The sequence below is a fragment of the Rhamphochromis sp. 'chilingali' genome (assembly GCF_963969265.1).
Source record: "Rhamphochromis sp. 'chilingali' genome assembly, chromosome: 10".
NCBI classification, from domain to species: domain Eukaryota; kingdom Metazoa; phylum Chordata; class Actinopteri; order Cichliformes; family Cichlidae; genus Rhamphochromis; species Rhamphochromis sp. 'chilingali'.
In genome coordinates this window covers 24,991,916-25,008,082 of record NC_137937.1, presented here as the reverse complement: position 1 = coordinate 25,008,082, position 16,167 = coordinate 24,991,916, and the positions used below count along the sequence as shown (strand labels likewise).

The 16,167-nt window shown below is 41.7% G+C and overlaps 1 protein-coding gene across 1 annotated transcript in view; it reads left to right on the top strand.

Moving 5' to 3' along the window:
* Positions 1-241: 241 nt before the first annotated feature.
* pde4d (phosphodiesterase 4D, cAMP-specific) overlaps positions 242-16,167 on the top strand; it is a 209,862-nt gene continuing 193,936 nt past the window's right edge. Inside the window, exon 1 of the mRNA XM_080892995.1 lies at positions 242-379. The gene's annotated coding sequence lies outside the window, so the exon portion shown is untranslated. The remainder of the gene's footprint in view (positions 380-16,167) is intronic.

Here is a 16,167-nt window from a genome sequence, read left to right as displayed (position 1 = left end):
CCGCTGCTCACACTGTAAATACTACAGTAATTCCTCTTACTCTGTCATACTCCACAACTATGAGTTTGTCCACAATCATGAGAAGCTTCAGCAGCAGGAGGAAGAGGAGGGGGGCGGGGAGGGCCGGAGAATGAGGCGCACGCCATTGGCCAAGAGTCAGAAAGAACTTTAACAGGATTGGCTGTAAGCCTGGGAGCTGGCAACAGAGTTCCCTCCTTATTCCAGAGAACATCAGTGAGCAGTGGAGTGGGACTTGCGGTGTGTGAGATGCACACAATACACTTTTGTTTGTTTTTGATCTTTCATTTGGACTCAGAGAGGAAACAGAAGATTAGAGGACAAATAATCTCTTTCTGGAACTTTCTGAGAAGGATTTAAAGTAAGTTCTGACATTGCCCTCCCTTTTCTGTCTGTCACTCCTCTGTATTGATAACAGTAGCTGTAGGACAGTGGCTTATCTTTCTGTGGACTTGGCAGTGGAGCTAAAGTCACACACGTGCGATTGTAATATGACATCAGAGCAAATACTGATACAGTGTGACAGCGGTTATAGTAAACACTCACACCATCATCACCAGCTCATCACTACAGCTAATCAAATACTAGAAGCCATCTGCATGTGTGTGCAAGTAAGTGCGTGCGGTTGGTTTATGTGTAAATGCACATGCGCTGGACTTAGATTCGGTGTGTTGGAAGAATGCATAGAAAGCAGGCTTGTGCTTTAGGGGAGGGACCGGTGCAGTGCGACTTCACAGTCACCAACCTCATCAGCAAACTTGTCACTGCAATGCTTTGCATTGACAGAGGAGCTCAAGGACTCCCCTCCCAAAATCTCCTGGTGTGACTTTCAGGCTGCGGGGTGGTTGTGGCGGTAGTCGGCTATAAATAGGCCTGCTCCAAATTGTGCTGCAGTCACACATAAATTCAGGGTGGGGGAAGAAAGAACACAGTCATTGCTTCTTCTTCTTCTTCTTTTGTTAGATTTTTTGTTTAAGAAAACTTTGTTCCTTCCAGAATATGATTGATAATACACACTGCAGGATAACCTGTTACCCATCTTTCATCTCTTTATCATAACAGCAACAGCCTTATGAATGGGAAAAGAAGGAGAGGAAGGTAAACAAACAGTGTTTCCTGGGAGTCTGTCTCCCAGTGTGGACTGACTCAGTTAATGCACAGGGTGTGAAAAGTGTCAGTTAGTAATGTTAAACTGTCACATGCTTTGCTCTCTTGATTTCCATAGACGTGATTATCAAATTTCCAGTCAAACCAGCTCGCCAGATTGTTAAACAGGTGTGTTAGAGCCCATACAAGAAGCTGGGCTTTGTCTCGGGATAATGTGTGCTCGCTTGTGTGAACACAGGAAAAGTTTCAAAAGTTAGATCATATTCACACAGCGTTACACTTTCATTGGATCCAGGAGGCTTTAATGTGGCTCCAGATGACCAGCTAACAAACATGTGGACCTGTTTATGTGTTGCACCTCACAGATGGAGACTGTGATTCATGACATGACCGTGACCACTGTTGTGATGTCACGGTGACTCTTCAGCACACCTTATTTGTGAAGCCAGTTAAAAGTTGTGGAAATGATGACACTTCTTGTCTCCTTTGTAGTTTCTAAGTGGTGCGATTTTTAATACCTTCCTGTCTGTTTAAGCTCCTTGTTGTTATCGTGCTGAACACAGTGAGCCCTGTGTTGTACCTGACCTCTACTATGCAAATATAGTAGAGTGCCGCACTCCACCTCCTCATGGATTAATCAGCGAGATGCAAGTGACACACTAAGCCCATTGTTTCACCTGTGCAGCACCTGAGTGCGTCGATAGTGGCTGAAACCGCAAGCTTAGACTCTGACCTACATGAAGGAGTGTTTGTGCTCTTTTCCACTTTGCAGAGATCAGAACAAGTCAGATTAGGATGAATAATGAATAACTGTGCTCACTAGACAATGACTGCATTAAAACCACCAACATGAAAATGTTTAATCTTACGAGCCTCTTTCTTTATCCCTGGTGTTATGTTGGGCTGGGTCTCTTTTCTGAATGAGTGCTGCTGCTGCTCAGTGTGAATGCAGAGTAATGAGCTTGGCTCAGTGCACTGTGTGTGTAGTGTGCAGGGACAGGAGGCATCTGCACTGCTGCTGATGTCTTTTGTATCAGTCTTGTAATGAAGGTCTCTGCAGGTTTTGGCGAACTGTCCGCACACACTGCATGTGGACAGCTGTGATGATGCTTAAGACCTTAACTTAGAGTGACAATGTCAACTCCAGTGTTTATCAGACTTTGTTGTTCTCAGATGGCTCAATTAGCATGAGAGGCTTTGAGTTAAATAGCGATGTAAGTCTTGTGAGTTTTCAGAAGTGAGGGGTCAGGGGTCAAGCAATAGCGGAGTACCGCAGTGTTTGTGCCAGTAAAGTCAAATGTCACAGGCTTCCCTGAGCCATTCTTGGCTGTTTATGAGTGGGAGTTAATGGAAAATTATATCATTTGCTTCCCAAAGCATATTCATTATTGTAATAATGGCAGTGTTTATTTTCTTCTGTTCTACTAAGTAGAAGTAAGAGCATGCTAAAGTCCTCCAAAGCTCTCAAGCAAAAGCACTGCAATATGCATACGTACTCGCTGACACGCACGCACAAGAACATATAAGCAGGCAAAGCCAACAGCATTTAAGTGCCTTTTTATTGGAAACTGTTGTGTACTCTGGATGTTAGGAGTCATTTTGGGACTATCCATTTTTTTTTTGCGGAGCTTGCAGATAGTTAAAGTCAGGTCATGATCTCTCGCCTTAGTTGTGAGATCACCAGCAAAGAAATAAACTCTCAGCAATTAATGTTACATCTGTTTTCCATTTCAAAGTGACATGATAAACGCTTTTTGAGTCATGAATTGTTTGCTGCTTATTCAGAGGGTGTTTCTCTGACTCCAGATGTTTGGCAACCTTGTAGCGATTCCAGTACAAAGCGCGCTGTCTGATATTAAGTCCAAGGACAAATGTGACATGTAATAACGATATCCCTTGGCGTGTAAAGACTTAGACAGACACGTGTTTAACAGTGTCGACAGAAACTTACAAGAAGATCGATTCTCCACCATTCGACCTCAATGAAGCTAATAAAAAAACCCACGAGCATTCAGCACAGCTGGAAAGCACCAAAAGAACCACAACACAAAGTCTTACTAATAAACCACACTGTAATGACCAGCAGTAGGGCAGATTTAGTCTTTAATTGAAGTCATGTACACAGACATAAGCAGATGACATTTCTTGAGGATCTCTGCCTCTGCAGCTTTTGTGTGTGATGACTTTGCTGCGTTAAACAGGAAGAATGACCTTTGAGGGACACGAGAGAGGAGAAGAAGAGAGAAGCATCTGGGGCCTGCAGCTTACTTGTACTTCCCTTTCCCTTTGTCACTCTGGAAGTCCTGCCATTGTGCTTGTTGGCTTTTCTTTTTTTTTAAAATAAAGTTTAAGAGCTTAAACTACTTTTATAGAAACACAACTAGGGATTTGGGAACTGCCCAGGGACTTAATTGTGGAGATAATGGGGGTGGTGGGGGTTGGATGGGCTTGATAATGTCTCTAGAGGGTGGTGGTATGTGCTCGTTATGTTTTGGTCATCTCCTTCACAGCACATCCCCGTGCTTTATTTAACAAATACAAAATACTTTGTTTTCCTCAACCTCGGAAAACTTTCCGTAAACAAATGTTGACATTTTCCAGTGTTTGGACTGGGTCACAGCGATGCTGCTCCTGGTCCAGGAGACCAGAAAGGCTTTGTGCTACTGGAGACTTGAATAGTGTTTTCTTTGAGACTCGACTCGTTTTTTGTTGTTATTCCACATTGGGTTGCTGTGTCACACACAGACACACACATACACAGAGAGTCCACGTCCAAGATTAACAGCGAAACGAGAGCGTTCAGCATTTAATGATCGTTCCAGTCCCACCACAACGTCTCCAGCACAGTCAAACAACTGGATTGAGTTTCACTGTAACATGTCAAATCGTTTCTCACTGAGAACTGATTGCACTGCTTGGAGTGAGCACAACCCACAGAGTAATTGGAGTTAAGTGCCTTTGACAGCTAGTGTTTGTACAAGGAAGGGATGAATAAACATCAAGGGTGGCAAATGGATTACTTGACTTTTTTTTGTCTGGCAAGAAAACACAAAATGACCCCCTTTAGCTCATGATAACTAGCCTCCACCCACAGCTAAATTATATCTAGTACCGGTATATGAGCAGCTTATCAGTAGAGATGGCCTGCCAGTTGGCTAGCGAGTTTATAATTGGTCATTTGGTTGTGGAGTATTTGTGAGGTCATGACCCTGATAGAAATCCTGCTTGGTCCAGGACGTTATGAACAGAGTGATATCTGCTTGCCACGATTTGCTTATCCTGCTGCAGCATTTAGCACTGTCTTCACTAAGCACAGCTGTCTATTTAAACTGGCTAAGCTCCGCCAAACTGTGTTGGGAACAGTCCAATCATGTTGCAGGACAGAGTAATCCTGTTTTCACTGGGTTCATACGGTTGGTGCGTTGAATTCTGCCTCTCCTGCATTAACAGCATGGTATGCTACAATAACACTTGTTATCCAACATTTTCCCACCCATGGAACTTTGGGAATAATGCCCCATGCATTCATGAACTCTCAAGTAGCCTGCCTCTTCAGAAGAAAAGTGACAGGAAATAACACGAGTGTTCGATTTTCAGGTTTTGCAAAGTTATAAAAAATTCAGAGATAAATTGCGTGTGTGTTGTTTGCTGGTTTCTACTTTTAAACTGTCCATATAAACACTCATCCAGTATTTACATTTGTACTTATTATACATGTTTATCGTTTTAATGGTTGAGTTAAAATGTTTGCTCTGCAGATGGCTTTGCTTTAGGCTTATGTAAGATCATCTATAACTGTTCAATATTGACATTCATAAAAACTCTTACCATCCATGAGAATATAATTTGTCTTTGGGCGTGGCTTATGGGTAACTAAACAAAACAGAGAGAAAATGAGGCTTTCTCCCCCAAGGCTCTTTCCTTATTCTGGGGAGTGCTTCCTGTTGATACAGCAGGCTGGGGTCAGCAGTGAAAGTAATCTTGTAATTTCTCTGAGGCCATTCGCATTGCTAGGATCTTCCTGTTATATTAGCTTCTTGGGAACTATAACTTGCGTCACAATGATGCATTTTCCTCACTAATCATGTGGAGAATGTTTCCGCGTAGAAGTGAAAGGTTAATGTGACAGCTTTCTTCTTCTGTTTCGCATCATCGTGACATCCAGTGGGCTGAGCTTTTTGATTTATGTTGCTGTTGACGCGCTCATTGCAAATATGTGTATTAATATCCATCTATCTGATGTGATGTCACAAGTGGTGGCTGATTTGTCCAACAGGGGTTTTTGTTAGTTTAAACGGAGAAAAAACATTTATCTGTTTTGTTAGTGACATGTGTTAGCCAGCTGAAGCACAGAAGAAGGATTTATGCACTCAGATCAATCGATCTCACTTTGTAGAGCACTGGAAAATATTTACTGGAGATGAAAAAGTAGACTTCTCTGCTCTGTACTGAACTCAGTGTCAACTATACGGACAAAAGCATTGGGCCAGACCTCTTAATCTTTGAAATCAGGTGTTTTCATTTCCATTGCTGCAGGTGTATAAAATCAAGCACCTAACAATGCAGTATGCAGTATAGTTATTTTAGAGAGCTCAATTAATTTGAGTGTGGTACTGTAATAGGAAGCCACAGCCGCAACAAGTCAGATTATGAAAGTCTTTGCACAATCTATATATGACCTCGGCAAGTGGGTGATGTTGTTGGCAGCATTAATACTTGTGCATTATAATACATTGTATGTTAATTAGCTTGTGGTTGTGTCCTGCTGTTTTTTTATATGGATACAAACTGATTAAAAGCTGGGACTTTATTTTCTGCCTGTGTCCCCAACCTTTGTTGTCATCAGCTTTTTTCAGAGCCATCTTCATATATCGTCTCGTGCCCATTCTGATTTTGAACTCTTGCTGATATCTGTTAGTTCTTTTATCTAGGCTGTTATTAAAATCCTTTATATTGAGGCAATGATTTTTATGCTGTCATTGATAAATCTGTGGTGAAAAAGTAGCTGGAGGAGTCAACAGTACTGAACAGGCCACTCACAGTAGTTTTACAGACTGTGCCAATGTGATGTATAGTTTGGGGAGGTGCACATTAGCCGTAGGTTACATTGTAAAGTTTCAGTGGGGTTACTTACAGCGTGTAAACGCCTTGTAATGTAGGTGTAGGCAGTCCAGTACTTACCTTAGTGTGTTTTGAGTTACATATTTTTATTGCAAGGGTACCGAGGAACTCAATGTGGTACTCATGTATGCAACATACAGCAAGCTACTCACTTAACCCTCATTTACTCTGGTGAGTGAGTAATTGGATCAGAAAATGCCAGCTATCAGCTCTGTCACAGATAATCAACTCATGTGAAACTTCTTCTTCCCATGCGGCTGGCTAAAACAGGAGGTTTTCACTAATCTGTTCTCTCTTTCTCCCTCTATGGTGGCGGGAGGCTGGAGCATATTTCAGCTAATTTTGGACATGAGACAGAGTAGACCTTGGACAGATTCATGCTCAGATCCTCACCTACAGGACATTTAGAAACGCTAACATAATATAGAGGTCTCCGGATGCAGTTGAAACCCACGAACAGGCCAACACCACAGTCCTTACTTTCTTAATCAAGTTGGGAATCACTCAGTAAGTCACAGTCTTGCTAGCACAGTGCAATAGTAAAGCCCCAATAAAACTCTCCGTCATTTACAGATATCTGTATGCATCATCGCACTCTTATCTATCCTCATCCTATCCTTATTCTAATAGTCCCTCACGCAGATATGAGATTGCACTAAAATGAAATGTTCCTATTCGAACAACACAGACTCTCATGCAAAGTAAAAAACGACATTGTTTATCGGCAGTTTTTCTCTTGGTTCAAATGCTTTCTGTCCTAAAATGTCACTCATGCTTTGCTTTCTCACTCCCACTCTCCTTTCTTTCCCCACCATATTTGGTGGAACAGGGTTTAATGCCATGAGACCGTTTAAGGATGCTGGATCACAGGTCTCAGAGAGACCTAAATGAATTTCACATCTCATAACATGTTGTCTTATAGCATAAAGGTGGGTCACTTATGTAGTCGCAGAGTTTTGAACAGTGAGTTGTGCCAAAAAGTATTCACATAGTTCTTTGATGCCTGCAGAGGTCAGGCCAGGTGTTTATGACATGTCTATGAAAATGAGCTTTTCTAACTCTTCTGGTCTTGTGTATCTGTACGATTAGCTTGCTATGCCCCTTTTAAATGGTTAAAAAGAGAATTCAGGGGATTGTGATCAGTCTCTTGTCCTGTTTCACTTTGAAACACCGAAAATGACTTACAGTGTTAATTAATGGCAAATGTTTTCTCTTGATGAATATTACGTAGACAATATGGCAACATTTCTCCGTGGTTTTTGGTGCTGCTTCAAATTGGCAAATCTGATTATCACGGGAGGTTTGTTGGAAAAAAAAGAGCCCTGCTCTGTATTTCTGCCACTGGAAATGTTTTTATAAAAATAAGATTACAGATATGTAATCAGCTTTCTGGCTCTCCTGATATAATCCGAGGCTAGACTAAGCCTCAGAGGGTGGGTCTTCTTTACATAACATGACAAGAAATCAGAAACACGAAATCATAGTGAGAGCAGCAGAATTTTGCTGCTCTCATTGGTTTGCCTGCTATGATTAACCCATGGTGACCTTAACACAGCGTTCCCATGAGAGGAAACTCCTCCAGTATACAGAAGCCATAATTTTTCTGAACCATGTAGTTCAGGACAGCTCAGCTGATTAGAATCACTTATTTGTACAATGGTACCACAGAATGCAATTACTTGGAGTAAAGTTTGTAAGAGATTATATTTCCTCCTGATATGAAAGGTTTTGTTGCATATAATGTTCGATATAGAATGCTAGATAATGGTAGATTAAATCAACAAGGGGTGCCATGAATAAGATGCAGAAGAGAACTTGTAGATTAAAGGAAGACTCAAAAAACACATAGGATCGAAATGGGAAAAATATCATATCTATACTGATATGGACTGGGTAATGTGTGAGGAACAATGAAAATGATAAACCTACAGACGGCTGACTTTAAAGACACCCTGAAATCATGCAGCTGGCTAATCCATTTGGCCAAAACTTAATTGCAGCAACTCATAATGGTACTTAGCAGTTTGTACGGCCCCCACATGCTTGTATGCAGGGCCTGACAACATCAGGTGATGTCTTGGAGATGTTCTCTCAGATCTGGACTAGGGCATCCCTTCCTTCTGGACAGTCTGAGGTGCAGCCTGGCGGCGTTCTTGGTAGCATTATATGGATTTAGGTCAGGCGAGTATGCTCCTACCTGCATATTGAGGTTGGGTGCTGTGGTGCACCAGGAGGACCCCAGGATCTTCTGCATCAGCGTAGGGTCTGAGAACAGGTCCAAGGATTTCACCCCAATAACTAATGGGAGTCAGGGTGCCGTTGTATAGCCTGTAGAGGTCTGTGCATCCCTCCATGGACATGTCTCTCCAGACCATCACTGATCCACTACCAAACCAGTCATGCTGAATAATGTCACAGGCAGCATAATGGTTTTCACGGCTTCATCAGACTCTTTCACATTTGTCATATGTGCCCAGGGTGAACCTGCCAGGAGTGGACCTGCAATTCTGGTATCTATGGTAAATTCCAATTGGGCTCTGGTGCCAGGCAATGAGCACAGTGCTGACTAGAGGACATCAGGCCCTCAGGGTGCCCTCATTAAGTCTTTTTCTGATTGTCTGGTCAGAGACATTAACACCAGTGGTATCCCGGAGATAATCTTCTAGGGCTCTGGTAATGCTCATCCTGTTCCTCCTTGCACAGATGAGTTAAGGACCTTCTACATGCGTGTCCAGCTCTCCGAGAGTAACTGCCTGGAATCTCGTTCATGCTCTTGAGACTGTGCTGGGAGACACAGCAAACCTTACAGCAACAGCATGTATTGATGTGCCATCCTACCTACCTGTCCTACCTCTTTAGTATGGCGTTATTTTTGTGCCACTATTCTGAGCGCACGTAAAAAAAAAATTGAGCGCACGTAAAAAAAAATTTGCAGGTGCAAGTGTTGCATTTTGAGGAGAAATTTATTTTGAGCAAAGAAAAGCTAAATTTGAGTGAACAAAATTCATTGCTGCGTGCAAAAATGTATTTCAGTGTTTGCTAGCAGCCCCTGTCGCTCAGTATTTGCACTTGCGGTTTGTAGAGTACGCTTGGGGAGTGTGATCGTGTGTACAGCGTCTCTTTATGTCTGTCTCCACGTTGGTTGAGTGTGGAGTGAGTGCATATGAGAGCATGAGGGTGGGAATGGATGTTTGTGTCTGTGTGTGCCTGTATGTCTGTGTCTATATGTCAGGTTGGGTATCAGACGCCACCTCTCTGGGGACACCTCAGGCCCTCCAAGGTTTGGAGGCCTATCTCCACCCACCACCACTTCCCCTGCCGGTGGCGGACTCCCTCAGGTGTCGGTGTGTTGGTGGTTCTTTGTGTCTGGGGGTGGGCGTCCGGGTACACACCGGCTCACTCCTTGGCGGCCGCTTGTCGGGGCCTGGGGCCTGGGGCTCGCTCGGGCCCCTTTGGAGGTGGGGTGCCCCCGGCCTCTCGGCCTGGGGCTCGGTCACTCAGGCACAGCTGGGGGCCGGCGGAGCTCACGGGCGCGTCACTGCAACTCCCCCTGACTTCTGCTCCGCGGCTGCTGGGCGAGCCCTCATCTGGGACTCTCCTCAGCTCTTACTGGAACAGTGGCGCGGCTGCCCCTCTGTTGGTCTTCCATGGTCTCTTGTGTTCTGGGGGCCTCTGGATGTCTGGAGTTTTGATCTCCTCCATACCCGCTTCACACCCTGGAGGACGGGGCTGTGGCCCCCCCACACTCCCTAGCAGATCATTACATGGAGAAACCTTTGGAATGCAAGCATGCTGATCCACACAGGTATGCACACATGGGTATTCACAGACGCGGACTAAAGCTTTCTTGGCTGCTGCCTCAAAGCACACTGTGCGCTGTCTATCTTGCGTGCTGCACAATATCGTTTATTATTTAGTAAATACTGATATCTATGACTAGCTAGTTTATTGTGATGGTGCTTTGTTTTCTCTATTATTATGTTACTCTTTGTTGTTTGCTGTCTCCTCTGTTTGTTTTTTTTGTTTGTTTTTTTTTTTTTTCTCCATACAGGTGACCCAGGAGTTCTTTTTTTTTTTTCTCTCTCTTCCCCCCCCTTCTCACCGTCTCTTCTCCCCTTTGGTTTTCTTTCTTTCTCTCCCCCTCTTTCTCTCATTCATTCCCCCTGTCCTATTTATTTAAAAAAAAAAAAAAAAAAAAAAATGACAAAGGATGAACTGAAGCTCTGCCATCACGTAATGTCGCATACTGCTGTTTCTGATGTCATTTAAAAAAAAAAAAAAAAAAAATGTATTTCAGTGTTTGCTAGCAGCCCCTGTCGCTCAGTATTTGCACTTGCGCTTGCTCGCAATGTGCTGCTTACGCTCTCAACATTTCTGCCTGTGCGCGCTCAACTCTTTCTGTACACCGTTATATTTTTCGGCAAATTTAGTAATGCCAACGTACTGAAGGAACAACATTTGTCTCTTATATATGATACACCTATATATACACTGTCAAAGACACTTGTCTTTGAGTGAAGATTTAAGGTGATAAGACATATAAATAACTGCAACTTGAATCTGTACTGAGGCTCAGTATTTGGCACAGAGTTCATGTTCACTGCTGTAATAGCTAATAATGATTAATATAATAACTTTAATATTGGCCATATTATATTTACATTACCAAAGTGATATGACTTTAGTCTCATGAACAACATTAGCTAATTGTTATTTACTAACTAATCTTAAATGACTGTTCAGTACAGAAATGAAGCCCAAAAATCATGTTTTACTGTCCTGTGGTCTCAGCCTCAGATACTTATCAAATCACACAAAGCTCTTGTAGAAACAAACAAACAAATTAACAAAATATGTTCTCCTTCATTTCTGTCAAACAAAGTTGTATGACACGTTTCCAGCGGTTAGTATTATGGTTGCTAGGCAACCTGGGAAGCGAGATGGAGACTAGACCGTCCCATACAGACAAACTTGCCGTTTATTTTGCAACAACACTGCCCCTAGCGTCCTGGAGCACCTCCATTGTGTTTTGGAATTTGCATGTGTTTTTGAGTTTGCATGTGTTTTGGAGTTTGCAAGTGTTTTGGAGTTTGCAAGTGTTTTGGAGTTTGCACGTGCTTTGTCTCTAGGGGCCACCGTATGTCATGCTACCAGTAGAGACACTGAGCCTAGGCAAATGCAAAAAACAGTCGGAAAAAAATGAGGAGGGAAAAAATGTCAGTGGCCCTAACCTATAAACCCATTCCTGTTTTGGGGTTTGTCTCATTGTTGCCCCTCTAGTGAACCTGTTGTTAATATAATTAACACAAAAGCAGCTGTAACTGATTAAGAACCTCTTCTGATACATAATTGTCCAGATAAGTTTAACTGACTTCCTGCTATACTCTGATTTTAAAGTTTTTCTTCCCAGGAGACCTGGTTAAACCGAAAAGTCCACAGGGTAAGATAAATGTAGCTGCAGTAGTGTGGTGGTAGACTGCTCCCCCTAGTTCTCAATCTAATTTTGAGCATGAACAAGAATAAGTTAGTGAGCTAGTCCATTTAGTCATATGTATTTAAGCATGAAAAGTTTAAAATGCATTTTAAAATCAACTGGGAACCAATGTAAAGACTAAGATGCAAGCTTGCTTGCTAGAATCTATTAGGGTTGTTGCTGCATAATTTCATATTGCTTATAAAGAAAGAAAAATGATCATATTAGATTTACAGGTGTTGTATATTTTAACTTTCTTTTAGTGTTACATCTGGCTCTAGACAAAAGTCATTGCTCGATATGAGCGTTAAGCTGTAAAAGCATTTTATTTCATCAGAGTTTAATTTATGACTGGACCAAATAACAAACAAATTAATTAAATATTGGGAAATGCTGCTGTCATAAGCAGTGTTGGCCAACAAAGGTTTTCCAGTTTAATGTAAACTGAGGGTATATGATTGCAATAAAGCATGACAACATAACCAAATGTATTTCTGCTGGGGCGATTGTGGCTCAAGAGTTGGGAGTTCGCCTTGTAATCGGAAGGTTGCCGGTTCCAGCCCCGGCTTGGACAGTCTCGGTCGTTGTGTCCTTGGGTGAGACACTTCACCCGTTGCCTTCTGCTGGTGGTCAGAGGGCCCGGTGGTGCCAGTGTCCGGCAGCCTCGTCTCTGACAGTGCACCCCAGGGTGGCTGTGGCCACCATGTAGCTTGCCATCACCAGTGTGTGACTGGATGTGTAAAGCGCTTTGGGGTCCTTAGGAACTAGTAAAGCGCTATACAAATACAGGCCATTTACCATTTTTGCATGGGGTCAGAATCAGCAAACAAATGTTTCTCCCCAGCCTTACAAAATAAAGGAGCAGATTGGATCACTGTCTTCCTTAAATTATGTAGTAATGAGCACTGACTTAACATGTAGAGATGGCTGGGGTGATAATATTTCCTACAATGGCATTTTCCTTTTACACTCTTACTGTCCTACTTTTACTATTTTTACCTAACTTAATTGTTTACTTTTCTTTTACTTTTTATTTCAACTGTTAGTTATTTGTTGTTTATTGTAAATGCTGTAACACAATGATCTAGCTATCTAGGTACTGTAGCTTTTCAAAGTGTTCTCTACAGCAGCGGTCCCCAACCTTTTTTTTTTTTGCCACGGACCGGTTTATGTCTGACAATATTTTCACGGACTGGCCTTAAGGTGTCCATAAAACCAGTACCAGTACAAAAAAAGATTTATTCATTACACATGGGAAAAGACCCAGGGAAACCGAGTTAACGATAAACACAACAAAAAAATAACAATAAAAACCGATAAAAACCCTGAAAACTATAAATTTCACACCCGAGCCTCAACTCTCGCAGCCCAGTACCAAACCAGTCCATGGCCCGGGGGTGCTCTACAGAACCTGATGTAGCCATTGAAAGTATTCCTGTGTAAAATGAAATTTAAAATGACCTCATTCAGTTATGATAGCTTGGTCACTTGAGGATTAAAGGCATTTAATGTATTATTTATCACCTGTAGGCCTAACTTGCATCTAGATACACAGTTAACTCCAAATATTCCTGAATGTTTGCTCGCTAGCTAGTTAGCTAACAAAAGCACTTTCCCCTTCAAAGCTAAGCTGTTGTAAACCACATGAAGAGCAAGGCTTCTCCCTGCAGACACAAATGATGAAACACATATCACCAAACTCGAGGTAAAAACTATAGTTTGAATTTTAAATGCTCACAATTATGTGTAAAAATTGTAGGTAGTGTATCTATACAGGCTTTTAGTATATCAGCTTATGGAAACATATGCTAACTCAGTATATAACTGCAGTATATAAGGCAAAAATAGAGTTTTTACAACTCTAACAAGCTTGAATGTGCTTTTTGTTGTGTGCTCTGTCAGGATGATCCACACTGTGTCAATAATGTTGAGGTCTAGACTCTGGGGAAACCAAACCATGACTAACACTGTTCCATTGTGTGTTTTTCTATCAAGGTATTAAAATGTACCATCCCCACCCCACATTAGAAAACCCATAACAGAAAAAAAAAATCCTAAATGAAATATTCTGTCTGAATAAGCTCAAGTATACATCTGAAAATCAATGATTATCTCCAAACCATTACATGGAACTACAATAGTCAGTCTCTATACAGGTGGTAGGATCTTTAATAAGAACTACAGACATGGACAATAACAGTTCATCATTGAATCCTTCAGAATACACTGTTTGCAGATGATATATGAAATAGGCCTCTCTATTGTAGAAGTTTCCGCTCCCTATCACCACCCCTTTTCATCAGTGCAGCCACACACGCTGATTTCATTCCCAGCTGAGTGAAAATGTCTGCCTGTAGGGGCCCAATCACCATTATTTCTGATATTACTCTAATGCTCTAAAGTCTGCCACTTTTGTTTACTTGTATCTTGTTTGCTTGCTTTATGGCAATTTTGACCTGAAGCGTTGGAGTGTGCAGAAGACCAGCACTAACACTGCTTAAATTAAGGATCAAATCAAGAAATTACCAACTAAATGTAATATTTTATATTTTAAAAAGTTTTTCATTTGTACTACAGATAGAAAAAAAAACCCCCACAAGCCTAGGCACTCGGCAGAGCTGTGTTCATTCAGTTGGAATAAAAATTGCCTGTTAAAATATTGTGGGGCAGAAAAGGTGCAACACTAACACTGCAGAAATTCGCACGAGATAAAGCTACTGAGCCAAGAGAAATACCATGAAAAGCCTCAGGTGGAAATGCTTTAATGTGCTTTGACACATTTGTTTTCCCCCTGAAGTGTGTATTCGTGCGTATGTGTGTGTGGAACAGTTTGTGTATCACACGTCTGATAAGAAGACTGTCGACTGTGATGTTTACAATAACCGACAATCCATTTAAAGGTTCTTCTAGTTAATTGTATGACTTAATAAAATAATTACATTAAAGTACAACAACTTGCAGTTCAAGTTTAAAATCAACTGTATGTGATTATGAAAGGCTACTTCCAAAATCTTTCTCATATTTAGCTTGCAGAATTTTACCCACGAGCTCTTGTGAAAGCATGGAGTTGTCAGGCTAGCCGGGTCATTACATGGAAAGAAACCAGCAGACGCGGGTTCGTGACCTTGCTTCATTTCTTTGTCCTGCTGGTCATCAGCGTGCATATCGAATCACATCTGATGAAAGAGATGCAAGTTGCAATAGAGCCCCACCACTGTGTGTCTGCTGCTTTTTACTGGCCTGGACCGACAGGAGTGACTCATCACCAGCTCTGCAGGGCCTTCTAATGCCTGGGGTCGATGATGTCAACAGGGCTAGTACCATGTGTTTAGGGGGGACATTGGATAGCAGACTTTGTCTTTGGGTATCACAGCTCAGGGAAAAACCACAAATATTTACAACTCTGCAATTTGATATTAGCGGAAATAGAAGAAAAACCTGTTCTAGAAGCAGCATATAGTGAATATATATCGCTGCTTCGTATTCAAAAGCATATTGTTTTGCAGCATGTCTTATAATATCATTAAGTTTTGTCATTTTAAAATTTATACAGAGTAGAAGGCAAGAAATAAATCTTGGTTCTCTGGGAGCCTCTGCTGGAAGTTTAAAGCAAAACACTTCTTCCATGCATCTGCAGTATAGGACGTATCCGACAATAAAATAGATAGAAATATATACACATTTATATGCAGAATCTGCAATGATTTTTTTTGCATAAATGTAATATTATACTATGCTGTTAATGACACTAAATCATTATCAGCCCAGCATAATTTCATATGTATATATTTTGGCCACCAGGGGTCAGCAAAGCAAGCCACAAACACAACATCAGCACTTAAAGTATACATCATGAAGTTTCTGGTAAACTGCAACTAACAAATGAAGACAAGGGGGCAGCAATGGAACAGCAAAGCTGCTTATCAGCAGAAAGTGTTTTATAGATGCACCAATGAAAACCAAAACAACACAAAACAAAACACAAAGACTGCTCAAATGCCTGACTGACCAAATGAGCCACAGGTGCAAAGTGGGAGTGGTCAGTTGTTCCAAAGGTTGTTTTTTTTTAGCTAAGGAGCTTTTAAGTTGGGTACAGAGAATCAGAAGAAGGCCCTGATCTGAGACCCTGAGAACCTGGCTTGGAGAATAGGGGTGGAGGAGTTTGATTATGTAGGTGGAGGCCTCAAAACTAAAAACCAAGGAGATGAAAGCATAGGAAAGCATCTCCAATTCACTTTTTAATACAGCAGTCCTGAGATCATCAATACCTTGTAAAGAGAGAAAAAACGAGTTCTACTGTATTATACTGTAATCTCCAGCTACATTTGTCTCAAATAGGATGAGATACATTTTATTTGATCCAAGTTTACAGCCTGCAAACACAATACAACATTTTGTAAATACAGTACAGGAAGATAATACTGTCATGTGGCAGTAGCACACAAGGG